At 46.0% G+C, this 23,792-nt stretch overlaps 1 protein-coding gene and 1 pseudogene across 3 annotated transcripts in view; both read right to left on the reverse strand.

Annotated features, from left to right (window-relative positions):
- The window catches only part of RFX3 (regulatory factor X3), a 540,046-nt gene that overhangs the window by 303,115 nt on the left and 213,139 nt on the right, over positions 1 to 23,792 (reverse strand). The window lies entirely within an intron of this gene.
- Positions 16,037 to 16,155, reverse strand: LOC117352735 (annotated as a pseudogene).

Below are 23,792 nucleotides of genomic sequence, written 5' to 3' on the forward strand. Positions count from 1 at the left end.
TTCCTGTTAACTCCCCCCTGACAATCAGCACCTGTTCCCTGCTCCCTCTGTCCAGCTGTTACATCCCCCCATCCAGCAGCACCTCTTCTCTGCTCCCCCTGTCCATCAGTAGGCCTCCCTTCCTGTTTCCCTCCCCCACTGTCCAGCAGCACCTCTTTCATGCTCCCCCTGTCCAGCATCCGACTTCGCTACAGCTCAAATGCCTGCACGCGCCAACAGCCGCCTCAAGATACCGTGGCCTACACGTGCCGACAGCCGCCGCATGCACCTCAATCCGACAGCCACCTCAAGTCGCCCTGGTACTGGCCCGCTCCCGGTATCGCTGCCACCACCACCATCCATGCTGGGCGGGAAGGTGGGCTCCATGAGAGGCCTGCGGGGGCGAAGCCGGTCAGTGTGGCTGGTGCTTGGGAGGAGGAGTCCTGGTGTCTTCTAGCGCACATCTAATCTAATCTAAACCTTAAGTTTATATACCGCATCATCTCCATGAGAATGGAGCTCGACACGGTTTACAAGAACTTAAAATAGTGGGTAGAGAAGAAGAAAAAGGATTACATGAACTTATGTGTAGAAGGGGGGAAGAGAAAGGGGGGAAGGATAGAGCTACAATTTGCTGAAAAGCCAGGTTTTCAGTTGTTTGCGGAATAAATGAAGGGAGCTCAGGTTCCGCAGCGGGGTGATGAGGTCGTTCCAAAGACCTGTGATTTTGAAGAGAAGGGATTTTCCCAGTTTGCCTGAATAGTGGATGCCGCGTGGAGAGGGGAAGGCTAGTTTAAGCCTTTGGGCAGTTCTGGAGGAGTCGGGACTCTTGCCGGCCACAGACCTACAAATCAGGGATCACGGAACACGCTGGTAATGTGTGCTTAGGATTTTATTATAGTAGATTATAAGCCTTCCAAGTAAAAACAAAAATGAAAAGCTTATATTTAGGGGCCCAGAAGAGCAGTGTTGATGTATGCTGCACAGTCAGGTTTGCTGGTGCACGTGAGCATACCACAAAACTCTTCTTTCACTTTTACAATGTGCATTTAATAAAGTTACTTACCTGTAGCAGGTGTTCTCTGAGGACAGCAGGTATATATTCTCACAGATGGGTGACGTCATCCATGGAACCCAGTACAAATAGATACCAAGTGTACTGTCAACTTTAAATTTTAAGGTACTGCCCATACCGATATCAGCTTGTGGGACCTACAATTCAGTAACAAAGCTAAGAAGTCAATTAGAGGAGGAGAGCATGTTTGAATATATACCTGCTTTCCTTGGAGACACCTGCTACAGGTATGTAACTTTATTTTCTCTGATGACAAGCAGGCATAATATTCTCACAGATGGGACTCCCAAGCTGCCAGGATCATGCCTTTAGGAAGAGGGTTATAATGAAGAAACATGAGCCTGACGAAACCAGAAGGGTTGGAGGGAGAGTAGGCATTTAGGAAGAAAACAAATTTTGCAGAACTAATTGCCCAAACCAAATGTCTCCTTTGGAGTTCTGCTCTAAACAATAGTGTGAAATGAAGGTTTGTATTGAGGACCAAGTGGCACTTTTGAAGATGTCCTGGACAGAGTGCAGTTTAGAGAAGAAGAAAAGCAGAATTATGGACTGATTTGAGATGAAATTTGGGGACGACTTTTAGAAGAAATTTCAGGTGAGTTCAGAGAATGACTATCATGGTAGATTCTTCTTTAGGGTGGATTTGAGACCTGGCCTGCAAACGTAAGGGCTATGATAAATATCACATTCCAAGTAAGATGTTTGAGTGAGCAAGTCAAGAGTAGTTCAAAGGGAGACTTCATAAGTGCAGAAAGAATGACATTGAGGACCTGGGCAATAGACGGAGGCTTGAGAGGAGGTTTGGTATGGTAAAGTACTTTCATGAATCAGGAAACCAAGGAATAAACAAATAGTGGTTTCTTTTCTAATGGAGAATGAAATGTACTGATGGCACTAAAATGTACTCGAACTGAATTGGAAAGATGACGAAAGTATTCCAGAATAGAAGGAAGAGAACAATTGATTGTGTCCAGGAAGTAGAGACTACACCAGAAAGTGAAATAACTCCATTTGAACATGACTGCAACATGACTGTATGGAAGGTATCTTGGATGCTTCAATAATAGCTGATACTAGAGCAGACAGGGTGAAGGTATTTATGCTCAGCGAGAGAGATACCATGCTGTGAGTAATAACAAGCGTAGATTGGGACGGGAGAGAGAGCCTTTATTCTGAGTGAGTAATGTCAGAAACAGTTGGAGTCTGAAGGGTTTCCGAACAGTGAGCTGTAGGAGGAAAGGGAACTATGGTTGACATAGCCAGAGAGGTGCAATGAGAATCTTGGCACCTTGATCTTGGCTAAATTTGAGTAGAGTTTTCCCGATGAGAGGTATCGGAGGGAATCTAACGTAATCTAATCTGCAATTTCTGGGTTGCTCTATGTCTAACAAGGATCAAGGCAATATACAATTCAAGAGAAGTACAATAGGATTAGGAATGCATATAGGAATTTGTTTTCCCAGATCAGCAGAAAAGCATCTGACTCCAAATAATTGGGAGCATATAGTCTGGAGCAGAAGAGTGGAAGTTTGTTGTTATGAGGGGTCACAAAGAGATCTAGGTCGGGGGTTCCCCAGCTAGAGAAGATCTGACACAAGATAGATGTTTTTAGGGACCACTCGTGAGGCTGAAGAAGACTGCTTAGTTTGTCTGCCAACACATTTTGCTTTCCTGTTAAGCAAACAGCTCTGAGAAGTATTGCAGAGAGGAGTGTTAGGAATTCTCAGGAAAGGAATGGAAAACAAAGATGAAAATGTTATAATGCCCTTGTATCTTTTTATGGTATGGCCACATCTTGAATACTGTGTGCAATTCTGGTCGTTGTATCTAAAAAAAATATAATGGAATTAGAAAAGCTACAGAGATTGGCAACAAAAATGATAAAAGGGATGAGATGACTTTCCTATGAGGACTTCTGAACAGTTATAAATGCAATATTGATTCCTACACTCGATTATTGTAATGCTCTGTACTTTGAATTACCTAAGTATATACTTCAGGCACTAAAATCGGTGCAAAATGTTGCTGCACGATTAATCATGAGGGCTTCAAAATTTGATCATTTCACACCAATTTTAGTGAGTCTTCATTGTTTGCTCATATCAGCTCAAATTGATTTTAAGGTACTTTATTTGATCTATAAGCTGTGGCATACAAAGAAGCCGGTTGTGATAAGTAATCTTTTCAACCTATACCAGCTAATTTGAACATTGTGCTCTAATATTTATCACTTATATAGCACTGAAAAGCGTATGCAGTGCTGTACATTTTGACATTTATAGATGGTCCAGAGCTTGCAATCTAACTTAGACAGATAGACATGACATATAGGGTTGGGAATGCAGAACCCAAGGTGAGAGGAGTTAGGAGCTGAAAGCACTCTCAAAGAGGTGGGCTTTTAACTGGGCCTTGAACACTGCCAGAGACAGAGCCCACCGTAGGTATTCAAGTAGCTTGTTCCAAGCATACAGCGCAGCAAGGCAGAAGGGACAGAGTCTGGAGTTGGTAGCTGTAGAGAAGGGCACAGAAAGGAGGGACTTACTAGCTGAGGGGAGCTCATGGTGGGGAGGGGATCATAAGGGGAGATAATTGAAAAGAGATAGCGAGGGGAAGCTGAGTGAGTGCATTTGTAGGTAAGTAAGAGGAGTTTGAATTGTATTCAGAAACTGACGAGAAGCCAATGAAGTGACTTTAGGAGAGGGGTAACATGAGTAACGTGGCTCTCCAGGAATATGAGTCGTGCAGTCGAATTCTGGACAGATTGGAGGGGAGCAAGGTGACTAAGCGGAAGGCCTGAGAGTAGCGAGTTGCATTAGTCTAAGCACGAAATGATGAGGGCATGGATAAGTGTTTTGGTAGTGTGCTCAGAGAAAGGGTCGGATTTTGGTAATATTATAGAGGAAGAAGCGGCAGGTTTTAGCAATATGTTGTATCTGGGCAGTGAAGGAGAGAGGAGTCAAAGATGACCCCAAGATTATGAGCAGACAAAACAGGAAGGATGAGTGTTGTCCACAGAGATGAAGAATGAGGGAAGCAGAGAGGTAGGTTTAGGCGGGAAGATGAGCAGCTCTATTTTAGCCACATTCAATTTTAAATAGCGATGAGACATCCAGGTGGTAATGTCGTACAGGCAGGCTGAGACTCTGGTCTGAGTTTCAGTAGAGATATTTGACATAGTGAAGTAGATCTCAGAGTCGTCAGCATAGAGGTGATACTGGAAGCTGAGAGAGATCAGTGCTCCAAGTTAACAAGTATAGATTGAAAAAAGGAGCGGTCCCAGGACACAGCCTTAAGGTACACCAATCGATAGCGGGAAGGCTGAGGCAGAGGAACCACCACTGTATACACTGAAGGTGCGATGGGAGCGAAAGAAGAAAACCAGGAGAGGACAGAACCCTGGAATCCAAAAAATGACAGCGTTATCAAGGAGTGGGCGATGATCAACAGTATCAAAAGCGGCAGACAGATCGAGAAGGATGAAGATATAGTAGAGGCCCTTGGATCTGGCCAAGAAACTTTAGTAAAGGCAGATTCCGAGGAATGCAGCAGACGAAAACCTGACTGAAGCAGATCCAGAATATCGTGGGATGAGAGGAAGTCCAGGCAACGGCAATGAACAGCACATTCAAGTAACTTGGATAAGAAGGGGAGGAGGGAGATGGGGCAATAGTTGGAGGGACACGTGGAGTTCAGTGAGGGTTTCTTGATGAGGGGTGTGACAATGGCATGTTTGAAGGCATCAGGGACAGTTGCAGTGGAGAGCAATAGGTTGAGGATCTGACAGAGAGGAGGGATGACAGAAGGCAAGATAGCACCAAGTAGGTGAGTGAGAATCAAATCGGAGGAGCAGGTACTGGGTTTAGAAGTTGAGAGAAGATGTGTGGTTTCTTCTTCAGTGATCTCAGAAAAAAAGAAGAGGGTGGCAGGTGTTGAGGAGAGGTTAGTAGAAAGGGCATATGGAAGAAGGGAAGGGGGAAGCAGTCTGGTTGAAAGCTAAAGGTGAATCTTCTAATTCTTATAGTAGAAGAACTCTGCGGAGAAATTGAAGGGGGAATAGGCAGCGATGGTGATTTGAGTAGGGAGTTTAGTGTGGTAAAGAGATGGCGAGGATTGGAGTGAAGAGAAGTGGTTAAGTAGATATAGTATTCTTGTTTGACCAGCGAAAGAGCAGACTGGAATGATGTCAGCATGAATTTAAAGTGAATTAAGTCAAAGTATGAACGTAATTTAAGCCAGAGACATTCAGCGTAGCGGGCACATGAGCGCAGGTAGCGGATGCAGGGGGTGAGAAAGGGCTGGGGTCTGGCACACTTAACAGGACGTGAGATTGGAGGTGCAAGGGTATCTACAGCAGAGGAGAGAAAGGTATTATAAGAGAGGACATCTTCATTGATAGTATATTGTGATATAGTAGTTGAGGAGAGGGATGAGATAGCAGTGGAGAGGGCTGTGGGGTCAATAGCCTGAAAGTTCCTGAATGTGTTGGTGGTGATGAATAGTGAATGCCAACAGGTGATGGTCAGAGATGGTATTGCAGAATTTGGTGGTAGAATAGTTGGAGGATAGAATTAGGAATATGCAGTGTCCTTTCTGGTATGTAGGGGTGGTGGAGCACAGCAGGAGATTGTATGAGGATGTTAGAGCAAGGAACTTAAGAGGCGAAGGAGCAGGATGGGTCATCGAAGATGAGAGAAGGGGATGAGGGCTTGAGGAAGGAGGAGAGCCAGGAGTCAAAGTCTGTGAGGAAGGAAGAGTGGGAGGTATTGGGAGATTGGTTGATGATAGCTACTCAGAGTGATATGGAAGCAAAAAGACGGATGGAATGGACTTCAAAGGAGGAAGAGGATTGAGATGATGGTGGGAGAAGAGGTTGAAATCTGTAAGAGGGCAAGAGTAGTAGCCCGCCTTCTCCTTGACCAATCAGGCGAGGTGTGTGGGAGAAAAGGTAGCCTCCATGACACAGGGTACCAGCTGAGATACAGTCATCAGGGCAGATCCAGGTTTCTGTTAGTGCGAGCAAGTGGAGAGATCGAAAGATGAAGAGGTCATGTATGTAGGCAAGCTTGTTGGTAATAGAGCGGGCATTCCATAAGGCACAAGAGAAGGGGAAGGAAGAGGGGGAAGGAGAGGAATAGAAATAAGGTTGGTGGTATTGCAGGTTGGCCAGTAGGAGTAAGATGGACTGTAAGAATAGGATTGGGGTTGATGTCCCCAGTAGAAAGAAAGGGAAGGAGGAGGAAGGTACAGGTGAGGGTAGGTGAGGTGAGGGGGTACCTGCTGCTGCTACATAGGTGATGACCGAATGAGAGGGAGAAAGGGGATGACCGAATGAGAGGGAGAAAGCGTAGGATCTTTAGAGCAGAGAAGCGGGTAGAGGATAAGAGGAAGAGAGAGGCAGTGGGTTTAAAGAGTGAAGGGTGAAGTGTTAAGCTGTTCAGTGGCTTAGGGAGAAAGAGAAGATTGAAGATGGTTAATATCAGAAGAAAGGGAAGTAAGAGATTCATAACAGTGGAAGGGGAAAGGAAACTGAGAAGAAGCTTAGTTGTGGACCAGTCTAGAAAGCAGAGGGACACGCACGAAGGTAGATGGGAAGCTTTGTTTAGAAGTTCCATTTTTGAAGCAGACAGAATTATCTGTCACTCAATGATTGTGGTGCAAGGCGAACTATTGTGAAATGCATTGCCAGTTGAGGTAAAGGGTGTTCCATCTTTGCTGAATTTTAGGAAGTAGATTAAAACAGTAACATGTAAGTAGGAAGTGGGAAGACTAATGTATTGATGTTCTCATGTTCATGTTTTACACCAGTGTTCTTCAACTTTTTTACACCTATGGACTGGCGGAAATAAAAAAATTATTTTGTGGACCAGCAAACTACTAAGACTGAAATTAAAAAAAAAAGTTTCTGCCCCGTCTCCGTGAGCTCAGGCCCCGCAAACCATCTGATCCCATCCGCACAAACCTCAGTTATGATTTTATATTGAATGTATTTTATTAAAGTATAAAAAGAAACAATATTCTGTACAATTGTCATTTTATAAATAAAAATAATACAGAGCAAGGATCAACAAAACCCCTGTGTCCTCTCCCCTTCACATATATCCCCTACTATCAAGAAAACTGAATAAGCCAAATTATTACAGAATGCTACACAGAAATATCATACTAATAGAATACCGCAGTAACACATGACAGGAATAGTGTTAGGGGAGTGCAACTAGGGCAACTTCCCCCTGGTCAGAGAGAGCCCTAAGCCAACTAGAAGCTAAAGAAGCACTGCCTGGGCTTTGCAATCCTCAGTTATGTCTAACACCAGTTCTAGCAGGATACATATTTTAATCCAGGAGCTCCCCGCAAATTGGATTCATTATATAAAGTAATCCCTATTCCTGGGTTTGATAAGCCACAGCTTCCACATGAATCTCTGCTTGTGGAATCTACGCTTAAAAAGTCTGCAGGGTCTAGTGTATATGCTTCTGTCCCTCCTGGCAGAGAAGGTAAAGCCATGGACAAATTCGGTAAGCGATTATACCAGAATGCTATGCTTGCTAACAGATCTGGTAACTATGCTTTTCATTTTTCTTTTTATCTCAAGCATCTCCTTACCACCATGGCTTCATTTGAAAAGTACCTTCCTCAGCGCAAACAGCAAGCTTTTCATCACTGCTCATCTTCTCTGTTTCAACTGCGTAAGTTCATGGTTCGATCAATTTATGACACTTTCGAACTTACCTCCAGAGCAACTGCAATGTCTGTGGCCATGCGTCGCCTTGCCTGGCTTCGGGTATCCGAGCTTGATGTTAATCATCAAGATCGGTTAGCCAATGCCCCATGCCTGGGGGATGAGCTCTTTGGGGAATCCATGGACTCGACCACTCAAAAGCTCTCTGCCCACGAAACACGCTGGGATATCCTGCTCAAAACCAAGAAAAAGCCTCCTCAGACTCGGCCTTTCAGACAGCAGTCGACTTATCAACGACGCTATGCAGCTCGCCCATTGTCACCAGCTTCCCAGCAACCCAGGCGTCAACGTCAACAGCAATGTCAGCCTCCTAGGCCACAACAGCAGCAACCGGTGAAGCCACCTCCACAACAAAAATCGACGCAGCCCTTTTGACTGCATTCTCCAAAGCATAGCCAAAGTTCCCACTTCTACCCACCTACCTCAACCTATAGGTGGTCGTCTCTCTCTTTTCCTCAGCTGGTGGGAAATTATCACTTCGGACCAATGGGTCCTCAACATCATCCACCACGGCTACTCTCTCAACTTTCAAACCCTTCCAGCTCAAAGCCTGCCAAAAGAGTCTGCTTTGAACACCCCTCAGTCTGCCCTCCTTCTTCAGGAAGTTCAATCCCTCCTCCTTCTAAACGCTATAGAGGAAGTTCCTCTAGATCAGCAGGGATCTAATTTAATTAGAATTTTAAATCTGATATATTCTAATCACAAAATAGAAATAATTTTTTTTCCTACTTTTTGTTGTCTCTGGTTTCTGCTTTCATCTTCTTTTCACTGTCTTCCTTCCAGCGTCTGTCCTCTCTGTCTCTTCAATCCAGCATCTGCCCCTTCCATCTACTGTCTGCCCTCTCCCCCTTCCATATGGTATCTGACTTCTTTCTATGCCTCTCTCCCCTTTCCACTTTCCATCCAGCCTGCACCCCTCTCTCCATTTTACATGATATATTCTGCTCTCTTCATTTTTATCGCTCCTAAACCAGATCTAACATCTTTGTCCCTCTCTCCTTATTTCTCTGCTGAACCCCTTTCCAGCATCAATTTCTCTACTTTCTCATTCCTCCATCTCTCCCCTTTCCCTCATCTGATCTCTCCATTCCACCATGACCCCTTCCCCTCCTCTAATCTCCTTGCCAGCTCCTCTAATCTCCTTTTTTCCTCCTCCCCTGTCCAGTACTAACTCTCTTCCCTTCCCTTCACCCCTCCCAGCAGCATCTCTCCTTCTCCCTCCAGGTCAAGTAGCAGCTCTCCCTTTATTTTCACTTGTCCAGCAGCTTCCCAGTCTCCAACAGTGGCTTCCTCCCCGTTGCCTGCAGCAGCGCAACGATTCACTTAGGCAGCCTTGGGTTCTTTAATGGGTCGCGCCAACCTCTGAGGAAAGAGGAAGTTGCATCATCAGAGGAGGGCCGTGACTCAGCAAAAGCCCCAAGGCTGGCGAAGTGAATTGCAGCGCTACTGCAGGCAAATACTGAATCGTGCCCCCTTGATCTCACCGGCCCTGCACGGACCAGCAGGAAATTTCAGCGCATTAATCTCGCCGGCCCTGTGCGGACCAGCAGGAATTTTCTGCGGACCAACACCAGTCCACAGACCGGCGGTTGAAGAACACTGTTTTACACTATTTTGTTTGTTTTAGTGTTCGTTGTTTAGTGTTAGTTAGATGTTTTAAATTATGAATGTCTTCCTGTAACTCACTTAGAACTGTAGGATGTAAGAGAGTAAGAAATTTGTTAAATAAATAAGAAAAACTAAAGTAGCTAGAACTCTTCAGCTTGGAAAACAGATGGTCCAGGGGTGATATGAAAGAGGTCTATAAAATACTGAGTAGAGTGGAAAGGATAGTAGTGAATCTCTTATATACTCTGTCCAAAAATACTAGGACTAGAGGGCATGCGATGCAGCTACTAAATAGTAGATTTAAAACAAATTGGAGAAAATATTTCTTCACACAACGTGTAATTAAACTCTGGAATTCGTTGCTAGAGAATGTAGCAAAATCAGTTAGCTTAGCAGAGTTTAAAAAAGGTTTGGCTAATTTCCCCCCAAAAAATCCATATGCCATTATTGAGATAGTTTGGGGAAATCCACTGCTTATTACTAGGATAAGCAGCATAAAATCTGTTTTACCACTTGGGATCTAGCTAGGTACTTTGGACCTGGGTTGGCTACTATTGGAAACAGGATACTTGGCTTGATGGACCTTTGGTCTTTCAAAGTATAGCAATTCTTATGTTCTGTAAAAATTTTGCTTACTTGGATTGTTATTGGTATAATTCAGTAAATTTTAAAAAATGAATCTTCAATCAGCAAAAGCACCATGAGCAGCACCTTTCTAATTTTCTACTTTTATCTACTCAGTTTACTGATAAGGTTATTCTCATATTCAACAGCAATGCAACAAAAAGAATCTGAAGTTCAGGATATGTTTTTTGTAACTTTGATATTATCAGATAAAGCACATCAGGCAGATATTCTCACATATGGATGACATCATCCACGGAGCCTCAATGTGGACAGCCTCACATGCAAACTTGCTTGAAGAACTTTTAGAAAATTTGCGATCGCCGCACCATGCATGCACAAGTGCCCTCCCGCCCAACAAAGGGCACACGTCTCCTGAGTTCAGATAGCAAGACAAAAAGCAAACCATGGGAGGTGGATGGGTTGTGAGAATATCTGCCTGCTGTCCCTGGATAACACCTATTACGGTAAGTAAGTGTGCTTTATCCCAGGACAAGAAGGCAGCATATTCTCACATATGGGTGACCTCCAAACTAATCAGAATGGGATGGTGGGGGTGTTGGTAATTCAGGAGAATAAATTTTGCAATACTGCCTGGCCAAAGTGGCCATCCTGTCTGGAAAATTAATCCAGACAATAATGAGAGGTAAAGGTATGAACCGAGGACCAAGTGGTAGCCTTGCAGATTTCCTCAATAGGAGTAGATCTAAGGAAAGCAACAAATGCCACCATGGCTCTGACTTTATGGGATGTGACTCGATCCTGTAGATGCGACTCAATCTGTAGATGCAGTCCAGCCTGAGCATAACAGAAAGAGATGCAAGCAGCCAACCAGTTGGAGATGGTGCGTTTAGAAACTGGATGTCTCAACTTGTTTGGCTCAAAGGAGACAAAGAGTTGAGGAGCAGATCTGTGTGGCTTAGTCCTTTGCAAGTAGAACACCAAAGCACACTTACAGTCCAGAGTATGAAGAGCTGTTTCTCCAGGATGAGAATGAGGCTTTGGAAAAAACACTGGAAGTACAATAGATTGATTGAGATGAAATTCTGAAACCACCTTAAGTAAGAATTTAGGATGAGTACGGAGGACCACCTTGTCATGATGGAATACTGTGAAAGGTGGGTCTGCTACTAAAGCTTATAGCTCAATGACTCTGTGAGCAGATGTGAGAGCAATGAGGAAAACCACTTTCCAAGTGAGATATTTGAGATGAGCCAAAGCCATTGGTTCAAATGGAGACTTCATCAACTAAGCAAGAACAACATTGAGATCCCAAACCACTGGAGGCGGTTTAAGAGGTGGCTTGACATTGAAAAGTCCTTTCATAAATTTAGAAACCACAGAATGAGCAGAAAGGGGTTTCCCTTTGATAGGCTGATGGAAAGCAACAATTGCACTGAGATGGACTTGAATGGATATTGATTTGAGATCTGATTGAGATAAATGGAACAGGTAATCTAAGACTGAAGACAAGGAGGAAGATTGAGGCTCCTTGTGATGAATGGTGCACCAAGCAGAAAATCTAGACCATTTCTGGTTGTAACATTGCCTAGGGGTAGGCTTTCTAGAAGCCTCTAAAATGTCCTTGACAGATTGAGAGAACTGGAGAGTGGTAGTTACGCTGCGATGTATTAAGCTGTCAGGTGCAGAGACTGCAGGTTGGGATGAAGTAGAGAACCCTGACTCTGTGTAAGTAGAGATGGAAAAACTGGTAGAAGTAGTGGCTCCCTGCTGCTGAGTTGAAGTAGAAGGGAGAACCAAGGAGCCACCGAGGAGCTATCAGAATCATGGTGGCATGTTCTTGTTTGAGTTTGACAAGTGTCTTGAGAATGAGAGGGAATGGAGGAAATGCACACACAAACTGATTCGTGCATTCCAGAAGAAACACATCTGCCTCCAGACGGTGAGGAGAGTATATCCTGGAACAGAAGTGAGACAGTTTGTTGTAGGGAGATGCAAAGAGATCTATCTGAGGGATCCCCCACTGAGAAAAAATGTGATAGAGAGGCGAGGAATTGAGTGTCCATTCGTGAGGTTGTAGAAGACGACTCAATTTGTCTGCCAGACAGTTTTTCTCTCCTTGAATGTAGACCACTTTCAAAAAGGTGTTGTGACGGATTGCCCAATGCCACACCTTTTGAGCTTCCTGGCAGAGAGGGAGAGATCCTGTTCCTCCCTACTTGTTGATATAGTACATGGCAACTTGATTGTCTGTACGAATGAGGACTACTTGATTGTGAAGAAGATGCTGAAAAGCTTTGAGAGCATTGAAGATTGCTCTGAGTTCCAACAGATTTATATGACACTGATGATCTGTGCTGGACCAATGGCCTTGAGTCCGAAGACTATCGAGATGAGTCCCCTCAAGCGTAAATCGAGGAATTTGTTGTGAGAACCTTCTGATGAGGGGGCATGTGAAACAGTAAACCTCTGGAGAGATTGGAAGAGAGCATCCACCAGTGGAGAGACTGTCTCAAAGAAGGAGTCACTATAATGTACTGAGAGAGTAGGTCAAAAGCCTGTGCCCACTGAGGAATTCTGAGGTGAAATCTGGCAAAAGGAGTCACGTGAACTGTAGAGGCCATTTGACCTAGGAGAACCATCATGTGTCTCGCTGAGAGTGAAGTGATACTTTGTGACAAAGTCGAATAAGAGCATCCTGAAATTGTTGAGAAAGAAATGCTCCGATTTGCACAGTGTCCAGTACAACTCCAGTGAACTGTAGGGTCCGAGAGGGCTGTAGCTAGGATTTTGGAAAGTTGATTTCGAACCCCAAACTTTGGAGGAACCAAGTAGTCCATTGAGTCACTCCAATAACCCCCTGAGATGTTGAATCTTTGATGAGCAAATTGTCCAGGTATGGGAAAACTTGAAGACCAAGGTTGCACAGAGCAGCTGCTACTACTACGAGGCACTTGGTGAACACTCTGGGAGATGATGCCAAGCCGAAGGTTAGCACTGTGTACTGAAAATGATGATTTCGCACCCAAAATCTGAGGAATTTTCGAGAGGCTGGATGAATGGGAATGTGAGTGTAAGCCTCTTTTAGATCCAGAGAGCATAACCAATCGTTCTGATCTAGAAGGGGATACAAGGATGCTAAAGACAGCATCCAAAATTTTTCTCTGACAAGAAATTTGTTGAGAGCTCTGAGATCCAATATAGGTCGCACATCCCCCGTCTTCTTTGGAACTAGGAAGTAACGAGAGTAAAGCCCCCTGCTATGCTGTTCCAGAGGAACTTCCTCAATGGCACGGAGATGAAGCAGAGCTTAAGCTTCCTGAAGAAGAAGGGTGATCTGCAGACTGGAAGATACTTTCTTGGGGGAAAATCTGGTAGAATCTGGATGAAATGAAGAGACTAACCCTCTCTGAGTATTGAGAGGACCCAGAAATCGGATGTAATGAGTTCCCATCGCTGGTAAAAATGATGGAGACGACCCCCCAATGGGAAGAGGAGAGGACAGAGGCAGAACAATTGAGTTTATGATCTGTGTTAGATTGTCAAAAAGACTGAGAGGCTATAGGTGCAGCAGAAGACTGAGGTTTTTGCTGCTGTTGTTGCTGCTGCTGTTGATTCTTAGGAGGCAGCCTTGAATAAGGGGTGTTGCCTTCTGTGGAAAATGCCTCTGGTAGGATGGAGTAGGCCTATAACCCTTGGCAATGGAAGGCTTTGGCTTTGGCCTGATGATGGAAGCAAACGGCTTCTCATGGTCAGATAAGCGCTTGGTAGCTGCCTCAGTAAAGTCATCAAATAACTCATTGCCCTGGCATGGGATGTTAGCTAAGTGATCTTGAAGATTTGGGTCCATATCCACGGTGCAGAGCCAGGCAAGATGGTGCATCACCACTGAGAACGCAGTGACTCTAGAGGACATTTCAAATGCTTCATATGCAGCTTGAACCATATGTATGCGAAGTTGACCCAGAGTATTATGCATTTGTTGAAACTCTAGAAGTCAATGTTGAGGAAGATATTTGAAAAAATCAGGGATAGTGTTGATCAAATCCTTGAGATAAGCAGTGAAGACAAAGTTGTAGTTCAAAATTCACGTATTGTGAATGGGGTCCAACAAGCCCCCCTGGTAGACCATTGGATCACTTATAAACATAAGATCGACGAGCTGAGATGGCGTGTCATTAAAAGAGTTATTGGGAGGGACGGTGGGAAAGATCATAATAAACTTAATGAGAATGAACAGAGGTTTATCTTTTCATTGGATACTGTAGCACCTTCTGGCTTGAATGCTGAGATGGTAAAATTATGTTCTTACCTGTTAATTTTCTTTCCTTTAGAAGCAGCAGATGAATCCAGAGACCAATGGGATAGCTCACTTCTACCAGCAGGTGGAGATAGAGAAACTGATTAACAGGTGTACTTATTTGCTGGCACTCCTCCTGTCTCATCAGTATAGCTCCTTGCCCAAGCACATTTAACCATCAGTAGGTATAGCATGTAAAAAACTTCTTTCCCAGAACACCTCGCGAACAGCAACGATACAGAATACAATCATGAACAACACCCAATCACTAAAAGCCGTACACTAAAAACTGACAACCAGATATCAGAAAGGGTGGGGCTCTGGATTCATCTGCTGCTTCTAAAGGAAAGAAAATTAACAGGTAAGAACATAATTTTACCTTCCTTAGCAAAGCAGCAGATGAATCCAGAGACCAATGGGATGTAGCAAAGCAATCCTTAATTTGGGTGGGAAGCAAACGCCTCCTTCGCAACGACCGAAGCATCAAAAAAACCCCTATCGCATGTGCCCGCACATCCATGCAGAGACGCGGAGAGAAGGTACTCTCGGAAGACCAGTTAGCCGTGAGACAAATCTCCTCCAAGGCAAAAAACCCTCTGGGCCGAGCCCAAGAAGCAGCCATCGCTCCAACGGAATGGTCATGAAGTTCAATCGCCACCCGCTCCCCTGCCAGCAGGCAAGTATAAAGAATGTCCTCCTGGACCATTGAGCGAGGTAGGCATCGGACTCCGCCATACGCCTGAGGCATCCCTTGAAGAATCCCAAAAAGGAGATATAAACCACTAACAGTTGTTAGAAACCGATCTCGCGGAGAACGCTACATACGTTTCAAAAAATGCAGTGAATAAAAGTACTGCTTCCACGATCTCCTTCCAGGAAGAAGGAAGGAAAAGCGAGCATGATGTAAAAGAAAGGATGACCCCCCCTAGAAAGAAATAGTGGTACCATCCGAACTGACACCTCATATGACCGAAATAAGGAATAGGAATCCCCGTTGAACAAGGCCTGCAACATCGCCACTGCAAAGCTGAAGCCATGACCACAAGGAATCCCATGGTCAACCGCACAGCTCTTTAGAGCCCAAAAGGACAAGGCTAAAATGAAGCCATCGGAAACTTAGAAGAAGTACGTGAATGAATTACACCAAACCGGGCTTTCTAAGAGGCGCATGAATATACCGCCTTCTGTTTAGGAACTGAACTACAGGAAGCTGAGAAGTCAGCGAAGGGCCATATACCTAGTTCCTGTAACAAGCCAAGAATGATAAATGAAGCTGAAGGGAATTGAACGCTATGCCATCGGCCATATACCTGTGCTAAAAAGGAACTCAGGAAGGGTGCAACTGTTGAGAAGTATTCAAGAAAGGAAACACCTCCAAAAGGAAGCAGAAGCCACAGGAGAAGACGCCTGTAGCGCCTGGATAAGAGAAGAAATAACCTGCTTCGCATTACCGTCACACGCCAGTCAAGACTGTTCAAAAGCTGGGTCGTAATACCAAAGTAGTATGAATATCCATGTTGATCTCAATCAAGGAGAGCAAAGTCGGAGATCAAAGGAAACTTCTCAGTCCGGCTGTCGAAAGGCTCAACAGATCCACATAGCAAGGATGGCGCAGCCAAGCCAGAGATTGTACCAATACTGTGCCCCTAAAGCGAGCTTGAGATGGCAAATCCAAGCTATCATCAGCCAGGGGAAAACAGTGAAAAAGAGAAACCAGAGGAGTTTGTTTTTTTTTTTTTTTTTTTTTAAAAGCCTACAGCACCTGGTATTCCCAGGTGGTCACCCATCCAGGTACTAAACAGGCCCTATCCTGGTTGGCTTCTGAGACCAGACGGGATCGGGCACATTCAGGGTGGTATGGCTGTAAGAAAGAAGCCACACTGTTACCCCCTTTAACTCCCACTTCCTGTACCCGCCTAAGAAGCCAGGAAGCATGGAATTGTGAGACGAGGCCATGAGGTCAAGTTCCAGGAGATCTTATTTCCACCACAAAAAAAGTGGAACACCTGAGCCAAAATTCCCAATAACCAGGATGTAGAAGATATCACTATAACTAACGTCTACACTTCTAGAGCGTACGCAGTGCTGCACACAGTAACATCCAATAAATGGGTTATGCTCAGATTTCACAGAGAGAAAGACTAACCAAACTCTTTTCCTGTCCTGAAAAATGATCGGTCAACCGAATAGAAAGATGAGGGTCCACCCATCGAAGTAGAACAACCACTGTACCTGGCAACTGAGTACATCACCTACTGCCTAAGCTGCAGAGAAACACCCCCATCATAATACTGACTGAGAGGGCCCTCAGCGGCATTCCGGAAGAATGGTCTGAAGCTCCAGAAAGGAAGCCTGACCATGCTCAAGAGTAGAAGAAGGAACCAGAACTTATTCGCCTCTGAAGCCAGACTCCTGAAGCTGAGGATGGAAGCCACCGAGCCCCCCAACCCGACAGTCCGGAATAGTCGGTGGTCATAAGCTAGTCCAGGAAAGACCGAGGCATGCCCTGGAAGACAATCTTTCTGAGCCCCCAAATCATACAGAGCTATGCAGGAGAAGACTAGCAACTAATAGGAGCCCAGAGATACCGAGAACCACTGGAATAAAAGCGGCTGCTGAGCGTTAGAAGGGACAGCAAGCCGAGGTTCCCAGAGGGGTCAGCAATATGGATGCTAAAACCTGAACAGAATCCCATATTCTTAGCCATTGTAAGCGAAGAACGCCAATCTGAGATTGAGACTCCACACTCAAGGCTCTGGAAAGAAATACAAGTCTCCCCTATAAGAATAACAGCATCAACCCGATATACCTATAACTAGTATAGGAAAAAAGAGCACTGCAAATATGAAGATGCGCATGTAAAGAATTGAGGAAAAGACACCACCCGCTTCGTGTCAGTCAAAAGACCCGACTGGAAGTCGTCCGAATCAAGCAGGCAGTCACGCATAAATCAGACAAAACACCTTGCAGTGCCAACGACCCCCTGGGTAGGTGAAATGGAATGTGCCCAAACCGAAAGCACTGCTCCAAGAGGCAGGCCAACCTAGTGCTGACTCAGAGTCCATAGAGAAAATGTAAATATCTTCCCCGTTTGACTGCAGAAATGGGTAACCCTGAGAAACTAATGCAGCCGAATGGAATCCAGCCTGCCTAAAGCCCCCATCTTGGCCACCCACTAATAAGTGGTACCCTAAGAACTACAAGAACTGTCCCGAGGACCAGCCACACTTCAAAGAGAAACGCAAAACAGAGAGACTCTGGAAACGTGAGGAGGATGCAAAGGTACAAGCTAGAGAATGACACGGTGACGGTTTACCCGCGGCCACCGCATTTAAGCCGCGGGTCACCGCCGAAAACGGGGAAGAAAACTAGCAGTCGCTGCGGTGACGGGGACAAGGCCATTCACCGACCGCGGAAACGGTGAACAGGTTTGTCCCCGCGGGCCAATGTACCCCCTTCTAGGAACCGCTATTTACCGCCCGACGCCCGATTCACCCCCCCAGCAGGACCGCTCGCACCCCCACCCCGAACGACCGCTCGCACGCGCTCCCACCCGCACCCGCGATCGGAGCAAGAGGGAGCCCAAGCCCTCTTGCCCGGCCGACTCCCCGACGTCCGATACATCCCCCCCCCCCGGCAGGACCACTCGCACCCCCACCCCCGAAGGACCGCCGACTTCCCGACAATATCGGGCCAGAAGGGAGCCCAAACCCTCCTGGCCACGGCGACCCCCTAACCCCACCCCGCACTACATTACGGGCAGGAGGGATCCCAGGCCCTCCTGCCCTCGACGCAAACCCCCCTCCCCCCCAACGACCGCCCCCCCCAAGAACCTCCGACCGCCCCCCCAGCCGACCCGCGACCCCCCTGGCGACCCCCACGACCCCCCCACCCCCCCTTCCCCGTACCTTTGGTAGTTGGCCGGACAGACGGGAGCCAAACCCGCCTGTCCGGCAGGCAGCCAACGAAGGAATGAGGCCGGATTGGCCCATCCATCCTAAAGCTCCGCCTACTGATGGGGCCTAAGGCGCGTGGGCCAATCAGAATAGGCCCTGGAGCCTTAGGTCCCACCTGGGGGCGCGGCCTGAGGCACATGGGCCCAACCCGACCATTTCTGGAGTGCTGTAATAAATTAAAATTAATAGTGCTCAGAACCCCCAAGGTAACTTCAGGCATCATTTTGAAGCTGGGGGGGGTGGTCGTTGGGGGGAGGGGGGTTTGCGTCGAGGGCAGGAGGGCCTGGGATCCCTCCTGCCCGTAATGTAGTGCGGGGTGGGGTTAGGGGGTCGCCGTGGCCAGGAGGATTTGGGCTCCCTCCTGGCCCGATATTGTTGGGGAGTCGGCGGTCCTTCGGGGGGAGGGATGTATCGGACGTCGGGGGGGGGGGGGGGCATCAGGCTTTCAGGGTGGGGGCAGACCTTCAAGGGGGGACAGTGCAGGGAAGTCAGGGAATTTATATTAATTAATTTTTTCTCTGCGTGTTTTGTTTTTGTATAGTTATTAACTAATATTTAACTAAGTTTTAAAGAATGTTTCCTTTATACGTAAATAAAGAAAAGTGAATGGGATTGCAGTGGCGGTGACGGGGCGGTGAATGGGGTGGCAGTGGCGGTGACGGGGCGGTGAAGAGGATGGTGAGACGGGGACGGGGCGGTGACGGGGATGGTGAGACGGGGACGGGGCGGTGACGGGGATGGTGAGACGGGGACGGGGCGGTGACGGGGACCAATTTTTTCACCGTGTCATTCTCTAGTACAAGCATCCTGAAAAAAGTTCACAGCTCCCTGACCTGACAGTAAGGCGACTACTCCTTCATGAGAAAACTGTCAACCTGGAAAAAGAACACCGTCTTGCGATGTGAAAGGGAGCATGAGGACATTCAGCAACCTGCCTGAGCTGTACACAAGCAAAGGAAAGACAAGGCGCACCAGGCGTAATCCAGAAGCAGCATACGCCTCTCCAGAGAAACGAGCTGTACCTGGCCGAAAATAGACCAGGTTTCCACTCCAAAAGAGAGCGTAAGGGGAGAATTCATTGGGCATACAGTACCAGCTACTCTACGACCTCGCAAGCAGAGGATCTTGCCCTTAGGGATCAGCCGCCACTAGACCATGCTTCTAGAGCGGAAGGCCGTCTAGCTTTTTTTTTTTTTTTTAAGTAGACTTGAACCTTCGCCTCTTCTTTTGGAGCCATATCAGTTCTACTCCTTAGCTGGGGCTTGAACCTCAGCTCCTTGTTACTAACCCAGCACACAACCCTTGTGCCCCCAGGTTTTCACAGACAAGCTGGCCCACAGCAAGAAAAAAAAAAAGAATCATCAGGCCTCAAGAGAGACCCTCAACTCGGAATTCCTGCAACAACCCCGCAGAAACCAATCTAGAACCCAAGCCGGCGGACTCAGCACCCAGGCAGAAGGCCTAAGGAAACCTCCAACATCGCCGCACGTTATCGGAACCCCGAGTGAAGAAATGAACCACACGAATGATACACTGGCCCGCCCTTGACACCTATTCCACCTTGCTGTTCGCTAACCCCTAAGGCAGCAAAACCAAGCGTAGGCAGCCAAACTCAGAGCAGAAACTTAATGTGGACGTGCCTAGGGATTTTTTTTTTTTTGTTAAGAGAAGCATGTGGACAAAGCACCACAGCAAATGGAGCACTGCAATACGGGGCACAGCTGATTTCAAACAAAACTAAGCCGCGGTACACGCTTAAGTTAGCTGTAGGACATGAGTCAATGAACCCCGCGGCGCTGGGGGCCCAAGCGCGGGCACTTTCCTGCCAAAATCAAAATCGGCTGGCTCCCCCAATAGCGCTGTACAAAACAGACCGGGAGCTCATAGCAAAAACCGCAGCACATCGCTCCGCAAAGCAGACGGCGAGGCCCGCGCTGAGAACGGCAGCCGCCCAGAATCACTCCCCGAGTATTGCAGTGCTGGCGACCCAAACTCGGACTGTTTCGCGCCAAATTAGGCTGGCTCCTATAACATTGCCGCTCACACCGGACTCGGAGCCCATAGCCGAAGCGTAAAAAAAATGCAAAACACACCTCGGGGAGGAAAGGGGAAAAGGCGCATGGCTCCCAACAGAAGGGGAGCACAAGCTCGCACCACCTGCGCTATAGAACGCTACAGCTCCATTACAGATACACACCCGGAGCCGTCCTCACAATTTGCGGCCATATCGATAGCCACACAGTTACATTTACCCACGGGCCGTGGCAGTATCAAGAAACAATGTCCCAGAAACTACCAACCCCACAGCACAAGCGCTAGGGTAAGAAAAGGAAGCGCTCCTTAGTTATGCGCAGGAATACAGAGGCCACCTACCTCAATGAATCAAGCTGATACCATAACATATTCCACCACAAAACAAAACTGCCATAGTCAAAAATCCACAGCTCTCACACAACCACAAAGTTCAGAGACCAGTAGAATAAAACACATACTCACAATCTACTGGATAGTGCCGGTAGACGCCGGCAACACCTGCAGCCTAGCACGAGCAGGGCAAAAAGTCAGCTGTGTAGGCCCCCTTTTTTTTTTTTTTTAAATGGGGAAAGAAGAAAAATAGGGACCAGGGCAGACCCTCTATCATTGGAGGGAGGGTGAGGCAGGGACAAGGGGGGGCCCAAGTGTAACCTCTAAAGCCGGCACCGATTAGCCGGACACCCCTGTCTCACTGAAGAGAAAAAGCTCAACAGGAGAAACAGAATGGCAGTCTCACTGAAGAGAAAATCTCAACAGGAGGTAATAAAGTTCCAGCCACAGCCAGAATCCAGGAGCTAGTTGAATAGCGACTTCCACCTGCTTGGAGATAGAGAATACTGATGAGACAGGAGGAGTGCCAGCAAATAAGTACACTGTTAATCAGTTTCTCTATCTCCACCTGCTGGTAGAAGTGAGCTATCCCATTGGTCTCTGGATTCATCTGCTGCTTTGCTAAGGAAAGAGTGGATGTCTCTGGTAGGCTAGTGTTCCATCCAATCAGGCCCTGGGGGGAGGTGCAGGGATTATGAATGACTGTAGTTTTTTACTATATATAACCCGAGGCTAGACGCCGCGGCCATCTTACTCTGAGCAATACTATGAGTCGGATGACTAGCGCGTACTCGGTAAGCACACATTTTTTCTAGTAACAAATGATTCTGAAGGTGTAGGTTTTGAGGGACAGTTACATAGAACTTACGGATAACTGTTTGTCTTTTAATTTGTATTTAGGGAGACCCTTGATACAGCGCCGTTTGGCGCGAAACATGTTGGGTTAGACTCCCAGACGTTGGCTGATAAGAGCTAAGTATTTACATCACACTTTATATTAAGAAAAACATTTTTAAGAATATATGAAGGATTTTTCACGATTCCATAAAAATAAAAAGATATGAGCAGCCGATGATGAAGCGCCACATAAATCTCCACGCAGTCACAAGATAGCACAGCGGTGGAGTGGTGGGGCTGAGGCATACTCATGAAAAATTGAAAGCATTGTTATTGAAATGGTTATGCACTAGTCCAGTTTTTTGATATTTTCAGTCATTTCTACATTTTGGGACTGGTATAAGCATTCACTACTTTAGCCATATTTGAGGAAGCAGGAGAGATTGGGCATCTCTCCTGCCGGTTTGCAGCAGTTCAAGGGGGGATCGCAATCACCACAGGCGAGATTAGGCATCTCTCCTGCTGCAATCATTGCGGTGGGGGGTAGGCATGTTGCCGGGGCTGCTGAGCTGATCGTGGCAGCTGTTATTAGCTCAGCGGCCCCTTTTTGGAACTTATGCCTGTTTTGTCTTGGTCTAAGTCAAAACATATAAGTTCCGACTGGGCAATCTCGTTAGACTTTTGGTTATACTTGCAGTACGACTAAGTATAAGTCAGTCCACTCCTGCACTTTCCCCTCCTCTAAAAACGCCTCTTTTCGCTCTAGGCATTCAGAGGCAGGCTTAAGCTGGTTTTAGATACGTCTAAAACCAGTTTTGCTTATCGGTAATTGAACGAACTGTCTTTTTGATCGTCAAAGTACCAATTTAGGCCACTCTCTGAACGGTTTTTATTTTTTACTATAAGCCCCTTAACTTCTAAAGATTTAACTGTTTACAGTCACAAAACATATATTATCATCTTGTATTCTTTAATGTGGCAATAATTGATCATATCAAAAAGTCTTAACCTCACATACATAAAGCTTGATTTTCTAAGCACTTCTTTCCATAGAGATAGAATACAAGAGAAGTCTCAAGAGTTTTGTCCTTAATACAGCAATGCAATTGACCAAAGATTGGTTATGCAGAAATCTACAACCCATAGGGTATTTCAGAGGAAGAAAACAACAACTTTTCATTAAACTTTTATCACTATAATTTTTCAGCAGCATTCTGTTATTTCTGCTTCTGATTGGCATCTGACCTTCACTATGGCTTATTAGCAAGAAAGCCACAAAATAACATTCTGCAAGAAGATCCACAGGGATCAAAAAGCTATTTAGTTGAAAAGAAAAAAACTTTTAGAAAATATAAAATGCAATACCTTTTAGATGTATTTACTTTCAACAGCTGTACAGAGCTCAAATATAACTATATAACTATTACTTCTTAATATTTATTTCTCAAATCAATTTAATGGTAATGAAAAAGGTACAGTATTAAATTGCAAACAAAAGTTCTATTATCAAACCAACCTATTCTAGTTGGGCCAGCTTGAGCTTCAAAAGCAACAACTGCAGCCCCCATGGGTAGGGGTGAGAAGTTAAACAAGAATCTCAGCCATCACACAACATGGACTCCTAATGGCCAAATTCAGACTGTATGGATAACATTCTAGAGCAGTGCTCTTCAACCGTCGGTCCGTGGACCGGTGCCAGTCCGTAGAAATTTTCTGCCAGTCCACAGGGCTGGCATGTCCATCAGGCCCAATACAGTGTTCTTCAGCCGCCGGTCCTTGGTGCGATCAATGCAGTGTCTTCGGGCCGGCTCCCTGAGTGCTGCAGTGCACAAAGCCATGGGAAAAGCCTTCTCTCTGATGTCAGAGGGAAGGCTTCCAGATGAGGATCGGGACACTGCCCACAGCTTTGTGCAATGCAGCACTCAGGGAGCCGTCCCGAAGACGCCGCGTTGATCGCACCATGGACTGGCCCAAAGATAACACCGGGGAGCAGGCCAGAAGGCAAGGCACAGCATGGAGGGAGAGACAATGGTAGGGGGAATACTTTTATTTAGTGACTGATTTACATCTGCTGTCTGTTCAGAAAAAAATGCATTTGTTTCTTTTCCTCTGGGGTTGTACTGCTTGCAGAGTCTTGCATCTTAGGGTTTGTTTGTAAATATTAATACTTTTAGGTTTTGGTCCTGCATTTGCATGGGGTTATCTGTTTTCTGATAGGAATGAATATTGAGAAGCATATAGTGTGCTTTGTGTAGTTTAATTTTGTGGTTAACCATTATGTGTTGTTAATACGATTATATTGTGTGTGTGTGTATATATGAAAAATGAATGGAAAAAATGGTGTTACAA

The sequence above is a fragment of the Geotrypetes seraphini genome, chromosome 1 (assembly GCF_902459505.1).
Source record: "Geotrypetes seraphini chromosome 1, aGeoSer1.1, whole genome shotgun sequence".
Classification (NCBI taxonomy): Eukaryota; Metazoa; Chordata; class Amphibia; order Gymnophiona; family Dermophiidae; genus Geotrypetes; species Geotrypetes seraphini.